The 17,352-nt window shown below is 47.7% G+C and overlaps 1 protein-coding gene across 3 annotated transcripts in view; it reads left to right on the top strand.

Annotated features, from left to right (window-relative positions):
• B3GNT9 (UDP-GlcNAc:betaGal beta-1,3-N-acetylglucosaminyltransferase 9) overlaps window positions 1-17,352 on the top strand; it is a 99,169-nt gene that overhangs the window by 41,133 nt on the left and 40,684 nt on the right. For all 3 annotated transcript variants that reach the window (XM_069216175.1, XM_069216177.1, XM_069216176.1), the window contains one exon: window positions 12,326-12,450. The gene's annotated coding sequence lies outside the window, so the exon portion shown is untranslated. The remainder of the gene's footprint in view (window positions 1-12,325; window positions 12,451-17,352) is intronic.

The following is a 17,352-nucleotide window of genomic DNA, read 5'->3' as shown; positions in this document are numbered from 1 at the left end:
GGGGTCTTTGCCAAATTTGGAGAAGAAGGTTAGGAGGGACGGATCTATAGAAGGGGTAGCGGTAATGTGTAATGGAAGTGAGGGTCTGGGACATTCAGAACGTAGTTTTGAACGTACCTGTTTATCTAGAGGAAGGCGTAATTTTGCTAGAATATAGTTTGCCACATGATCAGAAGGTAACCATTCGGTAGAATTGGGATGATGGATTAAGCCAGGGTCAAACATGGGATTGCCCTCAGAGTCTAAAAGGGGGGCGTGGGTTTGGTTAGTTGGAATTGGTTTAGATTTTTTAGGGGGAGGACCAATCCAAAAATTAGAGGAGTTATCGTCCTCATTGTCAGAGGAGGAAAAATTGGTATCACCATCATCATCAGTGTCTTTAATATCCGCAATCACAATTTTATGGGTATGAGACACATTTTTTTATTTATTTTTACTTTTAGTACCCATAACTTTCTTCCCCTCCGTCGTGGGAGGCCTTTGAGGAACTTCGTCCTCCATCCTGTGTGAGCTTGACTCACCATCCATTAGCGCAGACGAGGCGTTAGCCTGATTAGAAGAAGCCTCCGAGGCTTTGCGCTTTCTGCTTTCCCCCGCAGAATGGGCCACTTGTGATTGGGATAAACAGGATGATACTGTAGATTGGATTTGTTTAGAAATCTTTCCCATAGAAGCATAAACTGCTTTTTTAACCGAAGATTGACTAAAGTTATTTTGATTATAGGAGAAATTCTCTTCAGAATCATCATTTTCTGTGAAGAAATCTGAAAAATCCATGTTGCTGGAAAGAAGAGACCAAAAACTGGTAAGTAAGGGGTTAACTAAGAAGGCCAGGCTTTGAAAACTAAGAGGCGTGTGACTCACCAGGAAGAAAGGTGATAAAAAGCTGTAATCTGAGGCCCCGCTTCACTGGAAGGTAAATAGAGCAGTCGACGAGGTGCAGAGAAGAGCTCCGAGGAAACGTGTTGAAAAGGTGTTGAAAAACGCTGCAGGCGGCCGAAATAAGACGAGCGCTTCAGAAGGAATGCGCTCCGGAATGCCAAGAATGAGCGTTTGAAGCTCGTGTCAGCCGGCGTTCAAAATAGAACGTTCACGGCGAGGCGAGCTGATTGAAGTGAAAATGGGGAATTCTCTCCGCGCGAGAGAGATAAAGGCTAAATGTAGCCGAAGAGGAAGAAATGCGCGCGCATTCAAGGTCACAACGTTAACAATAGTAATAAATACACATAAAGTAGTAAAATCACATGTAAATACAATAAAATTACAATAAATTATCGAAATGTATGGAGCAAGGAAAGATATACTTATCTTGACTGCGAGCAGCAAGAAAAGAGGGCTGCCTGCAGTCAGGATTGGTATATGTTACGTGATATAGTATTCTGATTGGTTAATGTTATTAGTCTTATCTCCCATTGGTTGCTTGTTGCGCAAACCTCTGGGATTGGTGTTTTCCTCTTGGCCGCTATTAAAATAAAGCAGGAAAAGAAAGCATAATAGGAGCCTCCGGTCTTGTCATAAAATTGATTTGGATAGTGTACTCTTTAGAATCACACATCTCACACAGGGCTGGTCACCTCTATTCTTATCTTGGTGGGGTCGTATAGATACAATTAAATGATGACTCTCCCTGTTGTGAATTTTTCCCTTCAGATGTTACCAATTAAGGTTCCAAGAAATTCTTTCACTCACTAGATACACTCTAATCTAGATTCCTATGAAATGGAAAAATGTCTTGAATTTTTCATTGACTAAACTAAAACTTCCCAAATTGCCGGGCGGTGTAAACTTCCCTGACTTCTATCTTTATTACAAGGCTTTTAGGCCCATATTTATACTTTTTTAGTGCTGCATTTGCATCATTATTTTACGCAAAAGCGGTGCAGACTTACACAATACAATTGTATTTTGTAAGTTTGTGCCGCTTTTCCGTTAAAAAGCGGTGCAAATGCGGCGCTATAAAAGCATAAATATGGGCCTTAGTATTAAAGAGATCCAATAATTTCTTCTTCACTCTACTATTACAGACTCTAAGTTATGGTTTGTAATAGAATCCTCTATGAGTTTTCCCTTTTTCCTACAAACATGCTTTGTTTAATGTCACAATCCTCCAAGTTCTGGTTATCGTCCCTTATCTCCTATTCTTGATCCATGATTAAATCATTTATTGCCACCAGTTCTTGTACTTATCATCAATTCTTCAAAGCCCTATATAGTACAACAAAGTACTCCTATTGAAGGGAAGACCTCCTATGTGGAGGAGATGGATAGAAAAGGGTATTCTTACCATCTCTCAACTAATCTCAGATAATTCAGTTATTTCCTTTCATACTTTTTCCCATTCATTTAATCTACCATCTACGCTTCTTAAACAATATAATATATTGCATAATCTTCTTATACAGGCCCTTAATACCTTTTCCCACCCTTTTAATAGAACAGATTTTTTTACAACCCCCTAGCTATTCACCACACAGCACTCCCGCTGCTCCTCTTATTTACAAAAATACATATTGCTCCTATTCAAGTTTGCCCTAAATTAAAGCAAGAAACATCGTAGGAAGCTGATTTACAAAATAGCTGGCCTCTTTCCTTATGGGATAGAACCTTTACTAAAATAGACTCCAGAGGATGTGCCACTAATTTAACACAAACACTATACTATTTTTTAGAACAGATTATTTTGTACTTTTGCTCACATGTTTAAACTTATACTTCTTCAACAGGATACTTGTTAGTGATGCTTTTATTATCCTGGTACCTATGTTCATATGTTTTTTCATTGTCAAATAATTTCCAAGTTTGGATAAAATTGTTGCCGTCACTTGAATTTCTGCATTGTTTCCCTTAGATAAAATATTTCTTGATGGGTTACGTCATTTTTTTTTTTTGAATATATTTTTATTAACATTTTGCTGTTATACAGTTACATACTTGTTCATTTCACATGCATTTTTGTTCCTGATTCTATGTTGTACTTTTCGTTTATCGTTTAATCTTTTTATTAACGTTAGTCTTGTTTTTCTTTATTCAACAAACTGTGTTCTTTTACTTGTTCAAGCGCATTTCCTTTCTTCATGTCACTATTCTGCATTATCAACAATCGAACAACAAACTTAAACCCCTTCTTCCTTGTAACTTGGGAGGATGGTGTAAAGGGTTAGGTGCTAGCTAATTGGGGGTAGGGAAAAGGAGGAAGGGGTGAAAAAAGAAAGAACAGACCACAGGAGGCCAACTATACGGCTTTGTGCGAATGGCTTTTGTAGTTGTTGACTTGAGGGTACTATGACATATCCATTTTTGAGCGGGGGGAAATGTCAGCCCAGGGCGCGCCGGCGCATCGTGGGGATGGCGGGTCGCTCACACTGCTTGCCATGTCTGTCGGTGGGTTGGGGGTCTGAGGTCCATCTGTCTTCAGACCTTTACTCTCAATGAAAGCTATGTGTGGGCTGGGTCTGTTTTGGGTGCCTGCCTATGTGCTTCTATCGCTTGGTTCCATTCTCGGCGTGGATTGGGATTCACTGGTTTCTCTTACTGGGCTTGCTAGTCTCTTAGTTATACTCTCCCAGCTCGTCATTAAATTCTCCCACCCCGGAGCTATAAGAACCTGGCGGATATTCCTGGCTTCTTCTGCTTTTAGGACCTGTAGTTCAGCTCTAGACCATGTTGATATATCATGTTTCCAGTCGGTCAGCAGAGGGCGATCTGCGGCTTTCCAGCCCCTCGAGATTAGTCTCTTATAAAGGGCCAGAGTGAGGTCCAGGAAGCGCCCCTTCACTTTTCCGCAGAGTGCAGCTGGTCTAAGACCCAGCAGGCACATCTCGGGGGTGGGTCTCAACTCAAACTCAAACAATTCAGTTAGGGTGGGCAATATTTCCCTCCAGCCAGTCTGGATCACCGGGCAAGTCCAAACCATGTGGTCAAAATTCGCCCCTCCTCCTCCGCATCTCGGGTAAGTCCCTGGGGTTCCTCCGTATATACGGAATAGCCTGTGGGGTGTGAGGTACGTTCTGTGCAAATAATTATATTGAAGGTACCTTAACCGTGTATTGTGTGATACCTTCCGGGGGTAAGCCAGTATTCTCTTCCACTCTGAGTCTGTGAGTTCCCGCCCAACTGTGCCCTCCCAACGTCCTCTCAGCGACCGTAGGGGGACTAAAGCTGCCTCAACTTGGGCCCGATATATTTTGGTGATTAGATGTGTTTCCTCTCCTAATGTCAACAGCGAGTGCAGAACCCCATGTGTGTCAGGTTCCGCGTTCACCTTATCCCAGTGAGCTTTAAGAGTGTGTACTAGCCTCCCGTACAGCAGGAACTGTCCCCTGGGAACACCCTCCTCTGTCAAATCAATAAATCCCCTCAACACTCCCTCCTTGAAGAGTCCTCCCACTGCTTCTATTCCAGCTGACAACCAGGGGCCAAGTCCCGTGTTTCCCGGCCCCCTCCCCCTAGTTCTATGGCAAGCACCGCCAGTGGCAGAACTGGGGAATATGGATGACCAACTCCCACTCTTTTCGTACATCTTTTCCAACATGCCATTGCCACTTTTATCATTATGTTGTTCCGGGGGGGGGGGGTTATCTTTCTGTTTGCCATGCATGCTGCAATCCACGCCGTATCAATTACTCCTTGGGCTGTATATAAATCCAGTTGGCCCCGGCCCGTAAGCCACCCGGGTATCCACTGTAATTGGGATGCCAAGTAATATGCCTCAAAGTCAGGGGCCCCCAAGCCTCCCGCGTGGGGAGGTCTGCAGATAGTTGTAAGTGTAGTTCATCTTCGCCCACTGTCCCATATTAGTTCTCTGAGTAATGTGTTCAGACCACGGAACCATGCCCGGGGTATTAACAGTGGTAAGTTGGTGAAGTAATAGAGGAGTCGGGGGAGCATGATCATCTTGGAAAGCGCCACTCTGGCCATCACTGACAGTTTCAGAGAGCGCCAAAATAGTACTGATGATCTCAGGGATCGGAGCGCTCTGCCTTGATTGCCCTCTCTTAAGTCTACCATGTCATGCTAGATCTGGATCCCCAGGTATCTAAATGTCCGTGGAGCCCATTTCAGGTCTGCTAGGCATGTTGCAGGACATTTATATCCAGGCGTCAGGGGGAACACATATGTTTTATTACGGTTAAGTCTTAATCCTGATACCTCTCCAAACTCCTCCAGTACGTTCAGGGCCCAGGGGAGACCACTTGCCCCATCTCTAAGATAAATCAAGATGTCGTCTGCATATAGCGAGATAAAGTGATCCGTTGGTCCCCACCGAATCCCTCTGTCCGCTCCTTCTCCGCGTACCCACGCCGCCAGGGGCTCCATCGCCAGGGCGAACAACAAAGGAGATAGGGGGCATCCCTGTCTAGTTCCACGGTGCACTGGGTAAGCAGCAGAGATTGTCCTACCTGTCTTGACCCTTGCCAGTGGGGACGAATATGATAGGTCCACCCAATCAACCCAGCCCTCACCCAGGCCCATTTTTAACATTGTCGCCCTCATTCCCCCCATTGTCCCATCTGATTGAATCGAAGGCCTTTTCAAAGTCCACTGCTAGCATGGTCCCGGCTGGCGGCTTCGATTCACCGGGCATATGTATTATAGAGAAAATACGCCTAAGATTCAGGGAGGTGCTGCGACCAGGTATGAAACCGTTCTGGTCAGGATGTATCAGGGTTGGCATAAGAGGTAATAACCGGTTGGCCAGGATCTTACTCAGGATCTTAAAGTCGCTATTTAGCATTGATAGTGGGCGAAAGTCTGTTACCGATGCCTCCCTACTATTTTGTTTTTGGAAGTGGCACTACCAATGCCTCACGTAGAGTGCGTGGGAGTACTCCGTTCTTTGCAGATTCCATATACATTTCTATCAGTCTGGGGGCTAATAAGGATTTATACTTTTTATAAAAATCCATCGGAAGACCATCTGTTCCAGGGGTCTTCCCAGGGGCCAGCTGCTTAATTGCCTCAGTTGTCTCCTCCGCAGTCACTGGACCCCCTAGGCCGATCCTGTCTTCTGGGCTCAATACCGGTAGGGGTATCCGAGTTAGGAAATTATCAAGAATCCCTGTCTCCAAGTCTGTGGGCTTCCTGTATAAGTACATATAGTAATCTCTGAATGCGTCATTAATGGATTCTGGACTGAGTCTGCGTGTCCCCCCCCTGTCTAGTACACTTGCAGTAGGGTCACTATCTCCGTTCGAGCGCACTAGCCATGCCAAGAGTCTAACGGATCTCCCCTCCTCTGATTGTATGGATGCCAAGTGTCTTTGCATACTGTGGCATCTGAGTCGCTCTTCTGCTTGGGAGTGCTCTCTGCGCGCACGCTCGTACTCTTCATCCGCCTGCCTTGCGGGGCCCTGCCTCAGTTCCCCCTCGTGGATGACCTTCTCCAGTGCGTTTAATTCTCTCTCAAGTGTACGTTTTATCCCCACCGACTGTCCAAGACAGTGACCCCGCGTCCCCACTTTGAGTGTCTCCCACTCTATGCCTCTGGAGGAAGTGGATCCCTGGTTATCTTCTATATGTTCTGTTAGGTAGCATTGTAATTCCTCCCTGTATGCCTGGTCTTCTAACGCCGACGGAAGCATTTTCCATGCCGGTATGGGGGGTCTGTCCTGTGATACCCTCATTGTCATTAATAGAGGGTTGTGATCTGATATTGTGCGGGCAAGGTACTCCGCATGGGTCATACTTCGGGCCAGTCCCACCGTGCAGACTATCCTATCGATTCTAGTGTGTACCTGGTGGAGGCCTGAGTAAAACGAATAATCCCTGGCCACTGGGTGTTGAAGCCGCCAAGCATCTACCAGCCCCCAGGCGTCTAGCCACTCTACTAGTTTTTTTGCTGTTTTAGTTGATGTTGCTCCCTGTAGTGGGGGGTTAGATCTATCTAAGTCGATGTCGAGCACTGTGTTAAAGTCTCCTCCTATTAATACTTCCCCCATGTGTTGACGAGTGAGGTGCCCAGACAGGCCCGTCATAAATGATGTTTGGTCCTGGTTGGGGGCGTATATACAACTCAGGATCAACTGGAGCCCCTGTAATTTCCCTTCTAAAATGACAAACCTTCCCTCCCTGTCTATGTTGGAGGAATCGATCACAAATGGGACCCCCGCTCTAATCCAAATCAGAGTTCCTCTTGCGTAAGCTGAATATTCTGTGGCAAACACCTGACCCCTCCATCTCCGTCTTAGTTTCTCTCCCTCTCCGGGTGCGAGATGAGTCTCTTGTAACATAGCTATCTGCACTCCTCTTCTTTTTAAAAAGGAAAGAATTCTATGTCTCTTAGCAGGAGTACCCATCCCCCTAACATTCCAGGTTATGATATTGTAGTCCCCCATCTTATTCTTAGAGCCTGTTGTGTATAGGGTCGGCACGCCCTTGGTCCCGACCGACCCCCCCAAAAGCTTGTACCTTCATTATATTCAGTCCATTTCACACATATTGCCGATGTAACTAGTAACAGTAAACCCCAACTCCCCTTCCCCAGGGCACCTTCGAAATTGTAGGCTGCCCAGTAAGTTCTGCAACACTGCAAATCATACAAACACATCAATGCAATACTCGCCGGTCAGGGCTGACAGGCAAGAGACAGGTCTGGGGGAGCGGCCAGGTCCGGAGGGGCCATTTCACTTCTTATCTTGTCTCGCCTTTCAGCGCCGGTGCGGGTTCGATCTACACAAGTTCATCAGCTGTCTGCGGGGTCACCTCTGGCGCGCAAGCCGAGTCCCCAGAACCAGTAGGCGAGGACACCACTGTGTCGTCCGATTCTTCTTCAGAGACTTCCGGGGGCAATGACTCTCCGCCCATCTTGGCCGCCGCTTCTAGGGCCTCTCTTTTGCCAGTCTCACTCTGTGCCCGCGTGGGCGCCAGTCGCCGGCGGTCCCCGGGTCTTTTCCCCCTCGGGGCCCGCCGGGACCCGCCCGCCCCGCGGTTCTCTGGTGCAGGCCGCGCCGGTCTTGACCCTGATCTCTCGAGCCACTCCCATGCCTCCTCCGGAGTTTGGAAGAAAGTGGTTTTCCCCTCCGCAATCACTCGTAGTCTTGCTGGGTAGAGCAGTGAGTACTGTATCCCCTCTTCTCGCAAAGTTCTTTTAACGGCTAAGAAGGAGGCGCGCTTGTTTTGGACCTCCAAGGTGAAGTCAGGGAATAGTGTCGCTTCGCCATTGGCTACTTTAAACGGGCCCGTTTCCCTGGCTTTCTGTAAGAGGATGTCTCTGTCTCTGTAGTGCAGGAGTTTAGCAATTACAGCCCGGGGTGGCCTGCCAGGAGCGAGTGGTCTAGCCGGCACCCGATGTGCTCGTTCCAATGAGTAAAAGGGGGTCAGACATCCTGGTGCCACAACTGTGCATAGCCATTTCTCCAGGAACTCCACCATATTCGTCCCCTCGGCCCCTTCGGGGAGGCCCACCACGCGAATATTGTTCCTCCTGTTTCTACCTTCTGCGTCCTCAGCTCGTTGTTCGAGCTTCGCCACTCTGCTAGCCAAGGAGGTCACTTCCGCTGATACTTCTACTTGTTTTGGGACGACTTCCGCTAGCGTTGCTTCCGCTTCTTTTACTCTGTCGGCCAACTTGTGGTGATCAGCTCTCAGAAGGCCCACCTCTATCGCCACCTGATTGATGTCACGCTGTAATGTGGATTTGGTGTCTTCAATGGCACCCAGTATCTTGTCTAGGGTGTCTTGTACTTTGATTTGTGACTGGCTTTGCATGGTCGGCTCATTGTCCCCCATTGATGTCGGTGTCAGAGGGTCCATGGCTTTGTTCTTATGCCTGCCCTTGGGGGGCATTGGTCAGGCAGAGAGGGGCGTCTCAGTGAGTCTGGCGCGCTGTGCAAGTGCCTATGCTACTTGCTGTTGGTTTGTCCACTAGTCCAGGGCTCTGTTGCCACGGTCTCAGGTTCCGGTCGCTTCAGGGGGAGTCACAGGCACCCCGCCAGCCACCCCCAGCACGACGGATGGCGGTAAGCGGGCACGTCGAGAATCTCCGCCATTGTTGCGCAGTCCATCCTCGCCGAGGGTCCCCACCGGCGCCGCCGTCGGGTCCCAGCGGCCGTCCCTTGCTAGGGAGTCATCTGGTCCAGTGTGCTCATTCCCAGGTCCGCCGGCACCAACCGATCCTAACCGATCCTACGTGTGCTGTGCTCAGCCCCCCGGTCGCGTCCCAGCTACTCCATAGCTGAGAAAAAATTGTCTTAGGTTAAACCGGGGCTGATGTTTTTCTTTAGAATTGCGTCGTTGTATATGGAAAGGGTAGGTGCGACAGGCCCTCAGCTCGGCGTTGGTCGCGGCAGTGAGAGGGGGCCCGCTCCCGGCAACAGGGGCACACGGCCTCCAACCCTGACAGACGATGGCGACCGGCACAGGGCGATTCCGCGTTGCCACGCCCCGTAGTGGACAATCAATGGTTATCCTGGGCTGCCTCGGACACAGAGAGTTTCATCATTGGCGTCTGGGGGCTCCCGGGCAGCAATCACTGACGCTTCGGTTGTGTGTTCCCCAGGGGGTGCAAAAGAGGCAGGTTCCTCATTGGGCAGCGTCGTGTGGCCCCTCGTCTCCTCGTCCCTTCAGTGTCTGTAGTCCCGCGGTCGGGAGGCACCAGGCCCCGCCCCCCGGGTGGGAGGCCGACTCTTTGCCGGCAGGCGCCCACACCCGGCGCTCCGGTTTGCCCCCCTCCCTTCAGGGTGGGCCCGTGACTGGTTTCGGTGCCGGCCGCTGCGTGCTGCCCGGTTCGGGGCCGCGGCCGCAGTCCGCCGATGACCTCCCGGGCCTCGGTCCACGCCAGGGCACCCGAGTCCGCTGGGGCTGCCCCTGGGGCAACGGCCTCGCGCAAGCGGCCTCGCCCGTGATAGCCGCTCACCTACCCCGCTGCTCCGGCTCGGGGAGCCTCCCGGTCCAGCACGATCCAGCCCCGCCCATCGACAGGGCCGCAGCCTCCCCGCAGCCCCGAGCAGCTCCAGCCGCCCGTGTGTCCGCTCCGGGGGCGAGACCGCAACTCCGTTGTCTCCCCCCGTCCACAGCGGTCGTGTCACTCTTCTCTGAGTGCAATACCGCCCGCCTCAGCGCGTCCAGGCACAAGTTTGTAGTCGGCCCCTCCGGAGCCAAACGGTTAAGCGTGCGCCATGCTCGGCTCCATGGCCACGCCCCCCTTGATGGGTTACGTCATTATGGTCAAGTAACAAAATGATTGGTAGACTCGTAGATCTTTTATTAACAATTGGATTTACAAGTGATTACAACTAACTGGAAATCTGCAGACAATCTCAACATTAAACAGTGGTGGAATTTAGTGTGCCTCAATCAGAGACTGGATAGGCACAATTTACATACTCTTCCAATGTATGGTAAAAGAGATATTTTGTAGTCACCTCTCACTACTTGCCTCTCTAATGTTGCAAACTCTTATGGTGTTTGATTTTTTATTATTCTCCTGTGTTCAATATTGCATTATACTGCAATCTTTTGCCTTTATGATAGGTTGTTGTAATTTTATGATACATTGTATTCTTTAGATATTACTTATGAAGGTACCTCTTTCTAGTTATTTTCCCCTCCTTTCTTTTTCTTTCTTCTCTGTCCTGCCTCCTTCACTGATCTTCACTAACTACAAACAATTGTATTTATATTTCAATTGTTTTCATTTTGTATCATATTATAATTATATTCCTCGTGTACATGGGTAATATGGGTGCTTCTATACTTGTATTGTCAACTAAAAATAAAAATATTAAACTTAAAAAAGCCTACACTGGCTACAGAGGTTAATCTTGAGGTGCTATGCATTACCCACAGATTACTTTGACCCCATGGTCCGAAACAAATTGTAACCACCTTGGTGCATATAAATCACCAAGGCCCTAATTCTAACCTTGGCAGACGGCGGAGGCCGTCCGCCAAGGTACCGCCGTCAGACCACCGCACCGCGGTCGAAAGACCGCTGCGGTGATTCTGACATTTGCCCTGGGCTGGCGGGCGGCCGCCAAAAGGCCGCCCGCCAGCCCAGGGCAAATCAACCTTTCCACTAGGATGCCGGCTCAGAATTGAGCCGGCGGAGTGGGAAGGTGCGACGGGTGCAGTTGCACCCGTCGCGTATTTCAGTGTCTGCTAGGCAGACACTGAAATACTTTGTGGGGCCCTCTTACGGGGGCCCCTGCCGTGCCCATGCCATTGGCATGGGCACGGCAGGGGCCCCCAGGGGCCCCGCGGCACCCCCTACCGCCATCCTGTTCCTGGCGGGCGAACCGGCAGGAACAGGATGGCGGTAGGGGGTGTCAGAATCCCCCATGGTGGCGCAGCAAGCTGCGCCACCATGGGGGATTCTAAGGGCAGCGGTAAACCGGAGGGAGACCGCCGGTTTACCCTTTCTGGCCGCGGCTGAACCGCCGCGGTCAGAATGCCCTGCGGGGCACCGCCGGCCTGTCGGCGGTGCTCCCGCCGACCCTGGCCCCGGCGGTCTTAGACCGCCGGGGTCAGAATGACCCCCCATGTCTGCGAAGACATACACTTGTTAAGAGGAGCATCCCAACACCATTCAAGTAGTGCCAGTGGAAACTCCTGTCATCCAAATTCATGGAACAGCCTATCCTGAGACAAAGGCCAAAACATTGCAACCTTAAATTCAGAAGAGCTCTAAAATCTGGACTGCTCCACCCAGCCTTGCGTCTCCCACCTCTGAACTGCCAGTGATATGACTCATCTCTCAGTGAACCTGCATCACACCGGATGAGCTCTCTTTCCAGCTCACCCCCATTCTTTCTGGTCTGATTCATTGCCCCTTTTTCCATCAGGAATTGGAATACTTCTGCTTTTACGTTGTGAATATTCCTGGCGTTGTCCCTCGTTCCATAGTCCTCCCCCCTGGCACTTTGAAGATACTTCTTGTAGCATTTGTGAAGAGTTACAAATTACCAATAAATAAATCTATCCATTGCTGCCCAACACATTGTTATTAAAAACACTACATTCCTCGTCGCGTTTATCAGAGTCCACCAGCCATCCTTGAAAGTCCAAACAGAGCAGCAAGCAGAAGTCTGCCAGTTTACTATCAGTTACAGTAATTCCTCACTTTTTGATTTATTTATGCTAGTATTACAAAGTAGGTGCATTTTGTCTGCTGCACGCATTGCGTTTAAACCGGAGCAAGGATGTTTCTGCTTGCGAAAGCAATCTTCAAAGGGTTATAACACAGAAACACTACAAACGTGATTGGAATGCACATTGTTTAAGAAAGAACTTGTTTAAGAAGAAACATGTTTATTATGCAACTACTGCACACCTTAAATATTTCCCCTGAAATATTTTTGCCTAATCATATATTTTATTTGTACTTTAGTGATCTTCCTTCATCACTATGCATTGTAGCAGAGACTACTGACAGTTCTTTCTCACTGACAGTCAAGGCCCTGGTATCTTCGGAGCTTACATTTTCAGTGCAAAGCTGGCCTGACAATAAAACAGGTGAGTGGGTGACATACACAGCTCATATTTCAGTAGTGTGGTGAAGCACGTTAAGGATGGTGGTGGGGCAGGTCTGTCAATTGCTACCAATAAATTTACTTGGAATTCTTGTGGATGATTTTACAACTCCTGCAGTTTAACCAGAGTGATCACTTTCTAAACTAATCATGCATTTAGTTTTTACTAGTTGTAGTAGAAGTGTGCTATTTAGTCACTGTTGGTTGATATGTTGCATGCTGTTGTTTTCAATACAAATGAGGTTTTATCCTAAGCTGCCCCTTTCCTGGTGAGGTATGAATGATGTCTTTGGTGCTGCTGGGACAAGCCCCGACGAGGTGCTCTGGAGGCTACAGCTGAAGTTCATTCGGAGTAATGACCAGAACAGAGAAGTCAGACCTGTCAAATTCTCAACGCTGCTTAGCGTTCAATCCCGCTTTGTGCTGAGCAAGTACAAGGATGGCCCAGTGTGAAAAACACAGTTTTAATGAGATGGTACTGCATCTCGCTCCTTTGCCTTAATGACTAACCTAAACAACCCACTAACATAAGTGACCAACCCATTTCCACTTATAAGGCCCCCTCCTCTGTGCTCCATGGCTGACCCAGAATGACTTCACTCTTCTATTTCTGCTGCAAAATCCCTCCTCAGCCCCAAAGTGTTCTATTTATCTCACATTTGCATATCTGCCGACAGAATCCAAGCAGGGTGTGAATGGGCAACAGTGAAGATTGGAGATCTCCTTACATTGAAAGTGAGAAAAGCAATCAAAATTAAATGTTACTATAAACCAGTCAAGGAAAGGATGCCTGTAAAAGATCACATATTAAGGAAAGGTGAGAGTGAGAGAGAGAGAGAGAAGTAGGTGTGATCGTCGAGGCAGCTAAGAGTTAAAGAGTTTAATCGAAGGAGAATGGTTTGGTCTGGGGGATGATAGTCCTAAGATCAGATAGGGGATGAGGTATGAGAGGAGTGAAGGAGAGATAGGTGCAACAAAAGGAAGAGGGTAGGATAAAAGTCAAAGCAGAGTACGCCATAATCAGGCACATGGGAATGACGGAGGAGAAGAATGAGGAAAATGAGAGGAGGAGGAGTTACGTGGAATTAGTTAAGCAGAAAATACAGTGAGATACGGCTGAGGAAGAGGGTTAAAGAGGGTATGGAGAATGAAGGCAGAGGAAGAAACAGGAACATTTTCACAGCTCAATATAGAGCCTAAAAAGATGGGTTTTCAAGTTTTTGACTAACTAAAGATAGTCCATATGTGAACGAAGGTCTTCGGGTAGAGAATTCCAAGGAGATGTGGTTATCCGTGTGAAAGACTGGATTGCAACAAGGTGTGCTCTGGCTTTCTTAGATTCAAGTCTGAAACAGTTTCTGCTCCTTTCTACATGCTGCAGATATTTTTAAGGAAGAAGATAGGTAGGCTGGCTTTTGTTGGTCTATTGCATCAAACGTAATGCAAGCAGATTTGCATTTAAATCTAAATTTAGCAGGAAGCCAGTGTCAATGATGATAGATGGGGTGATAAGGTTGAATTTCTTTGCAACCAACACTTGTCTGGAAGTGGAGTTCATCAAGGTAATGAGTGGTGCCAAGATGTATTTGTTGATACAAATTAGAATGGCACTAATTTGGTTGATGGTACTGTCCTGAACTGAACAATTCACACAGGGCACCCCCCAGACCCAATAGAAACTGGGGCCATCCGAGCTGTAGAAAGAAGAACTGGGGTTGTAGCATGTGGAGGGCCCTGTTGCAAACTTTGTGTGGCTTAAAAGCTCTGTCGTACATGCTCTGTAAGTCTTGCACTTCACTTGCAGAGGGAATGTGGAAATAGGTTTTTCCAAAGGTTTCTATTAAGACAGCCATAAGAGCCCCGTATGTTGCTGAGGACCCCTAAGGAAATCACTTCAGTGTAATGTTTTCCATGAAATGCCGTCTTCTTAGATCACATGTTTAAAATGTGTTTCTTTATGTCCTACGAGGAGTAGATTAAGGCAGTTTGTATGTCACATGACTGTATCTTTTCTGTGATGGAGCTAAGTACAAAGAGAAGAGCATGCAGTAAATCTGGGAATGTGCTCTTGCCCGCCTCTGGATGGGTGTTGAGATTGGAGCAGCGTAATTTAGGCTTCACTCCTACATGTCACAGAAGCAATATATATGTGTACCTGACGCTATATATTCTGTGTGTCTTAACTTTATTAATGTAAGTGAAGCACCGAAAAAGTATTACTGGGGTGCTTTCTTGGTAGAAACTAGGGGGCATATTTACAAGGAGCTTACGCCGCTGCTGCCTCATTTGTTTTTACGCAGCAATGGTGCATTTACTGCTCCATATTTGCAAAGTGAGATGCGTAACTTTTTAGTGTCCTGCGTCAGTTTTTACCTACGCTACTACCGGCTCTGTCAGGTAACGTTAATCATAAGCAAGGTAGGCGTTCCCTCTTAAAATCCCATACAGAACTGACATATCCATATTTACAAGATTTTGAGAAAGTGACGCATCGCGGGCAAGTGACACGCAGACTCCAAAATGCATCATAATTCCTGAGCATCTGCAACCCAGGTGCAAAAATTACGCACTGGTACATAAGCAGAACATACCCAAAAGACTCTGGCAAGCTCATGTACGCCGTGGAGCTACTCCTCCTGCAGCTCAGAGCACAGAGAAGAAGACGGCCACCACCGCCACCACTCCCACCGCCACAGAGGCAGTGCAGGAGAAGGGAGCAAATATACAGGTAGAGGACTACCCTCATTGACCTCAGGGAGGAGGAGGTCATCACCTACTACAGGCTCAAGAGAAAGTACATTGTCCATTTCCTATGCCTCATTGGACCAAAGCTGTGGACAACATCCCTCTGCAGGCCAAGCTAATGTCAGTATTACACATGCTGGCGTTTGGCACATTCCAAACCACCACATCCAGAGTGGCAGGAGTATTGGAGCCATCATTTTCCACATTCTTCCCATTCATCCTTGGTGCCATAATAAGCTTCACACCCCAGTACTTCATGTTCGCCAACACACAGCAGACACAACTGGAAAACAAGCAGGGCTTCCAAGCCATTGCTGGGTTTCCACATGTGGGGGGCAATGGACTGCACTCATGTGCAGCTGGTGCCTTCTTCTGCTAGATCCCACCTGTATGGAAACCGGAAAAACACATATTCCATCAACATGCAGGCCATAGTGAACCATCTGGGGTTGTTCATCAATGCGCTGGCAAAGTGCCCTGAAATTGCTAATGAAGCATACATCTTCAGACATTCCATCGTCAACAATCGCTTTCAGAAGGGGAGATATGGGAATGGCCTACTAGTTGGTAAGTACATCTCAAGCACATGACTCACCTCATTACAGTAAATCATCTTGCTTAAAATAGCCATATTTGGGTTGGGTGAATGAGAAAGTATATATGTAGCAGGATTACGCCTCATACTTGCAATATACCTCATGGCAAATATGCAAAATAACCTGCAAAGTCACATATGTCAAGACCCATTAAACCACCGTGGGGCAAATGTACAAGAAGCCTGTACTGCTGGGGTGTCCATTTACATGATGCTCTGGTGAGACAGGTATCCCAACCATATCTGAGGCAACACAAAGTCACCCTGCCTGCCTTTGCATGACCTCGTAGATATGGGCAAAGGCAAGGCAGTTCAAAGTGCTGCGTTGACTTACTCTGCTTCAAGGATGTGTCCCATGGGCCTTATTTTGACTTTACTCATGCAACACCTAATGCTTTTGAAACATTCCCAGATATACAAGGACATGGGAAACTGCAAATTTGTAAAAAATGTGTGCCTCCCCAGGAGAGGTGCAAAAGGAGAAAATAACTTAATTTTCATTGTTAGTTATTCTTCCAATGTGTGCTGCGTTCTGCAGCACACATGCAAAGAGTCAAAAGACTATCTTGTTTGTCCATGTGCAGGAAGGTGTCCCTTATGGCATTAAAAAAATGTAGCCCACAATGCAGACACACCTGTACCATGATGCATGTGGACATGTGTTGTCACTATTCCCCAATCAGTGATATTGTGCATGCAGAAGGAACACAAATGTGCTGTTTTTCGTCAGTATGACACATTCATGCCCTTTTCATTTGATACAGGGCAGTGCAGCTAAGTGACTCCCTGTGCTGCCCTGTGGTAACAACCTGGAAATGAGGCCCTGTGTTGTTTCAAAGTGGTGGAAAGATCCTCAGCAATGCAACACCATTTACTGGGGAAAGGCCTTAATTTTTTATGTCTGTGTGTCCACAGGTAACTCCCATGGCATGAGGCATGACATGTATCCAATACCTGTGAAACGTAAATAGGACCAAATATTTGACCATACTCAGCTCATGTGCACCATGGGAAATTACCCTACTCGCCATATTAACACACCTGCCATCCTGTGTCTGTTCCATTTTGTATTACAAAAACCTATCCAAACATTCATCCAAGGGTTCAGACTGTACAGCAAGGTACACCCTCATGCACAATGTTCAGCTCATAGACCAGGCAGCCACACATTCACCATTCCCATAATGTGCCTGTCCTGGTGCTATACTGCCCACTGTCTGCAAGTGCACGTGGCAAACCCAGGACGCTGCTTCATGTAGAAAATTGTTTCCTACACTGTCCTCAGTGAGGCAGGGCAGTTCTGAGAGTTCCATAGTTGCACTGTACAGTGCAAAACTCCAACAAATCACTCCCCTTTCGTATTGTCAATAAAGTGGACACAGTGCACTGCCATGTGTAGACTATCATGTCCCAAAATGACATGCACTCATCCTCTCTCCATGGCAGTAGCTAATGAACAACAGTGACTAGTACTGTCACGCCATCATATGTGTGAATGAATGGGACAACATCATCTGCACTGGCTAACTTCGATAAGTCAGACAT

This window comes from Pleurodeles waltl, chromosome 12 (genome assembly GCF_031143425.1).
Source record: "Pleurodeles waltl isolate 20211129_DDA chromosome 12, aPleWal1.hap1.20221129, whole genome shotgun sequence".
Classification (NCBI taxonomy): domain Eukaryota; kingdom Metazoa; phylum Chordata; class Amphibia; order Caudata; family Salamandridae; genus Pleurodeles; species Pleurodeles waltl.
The sequence above is the reverse complement of the archived record's forward strand: the minus strand, read 5'-3'. Positions and strand labels throughout refer to the sequence as shown.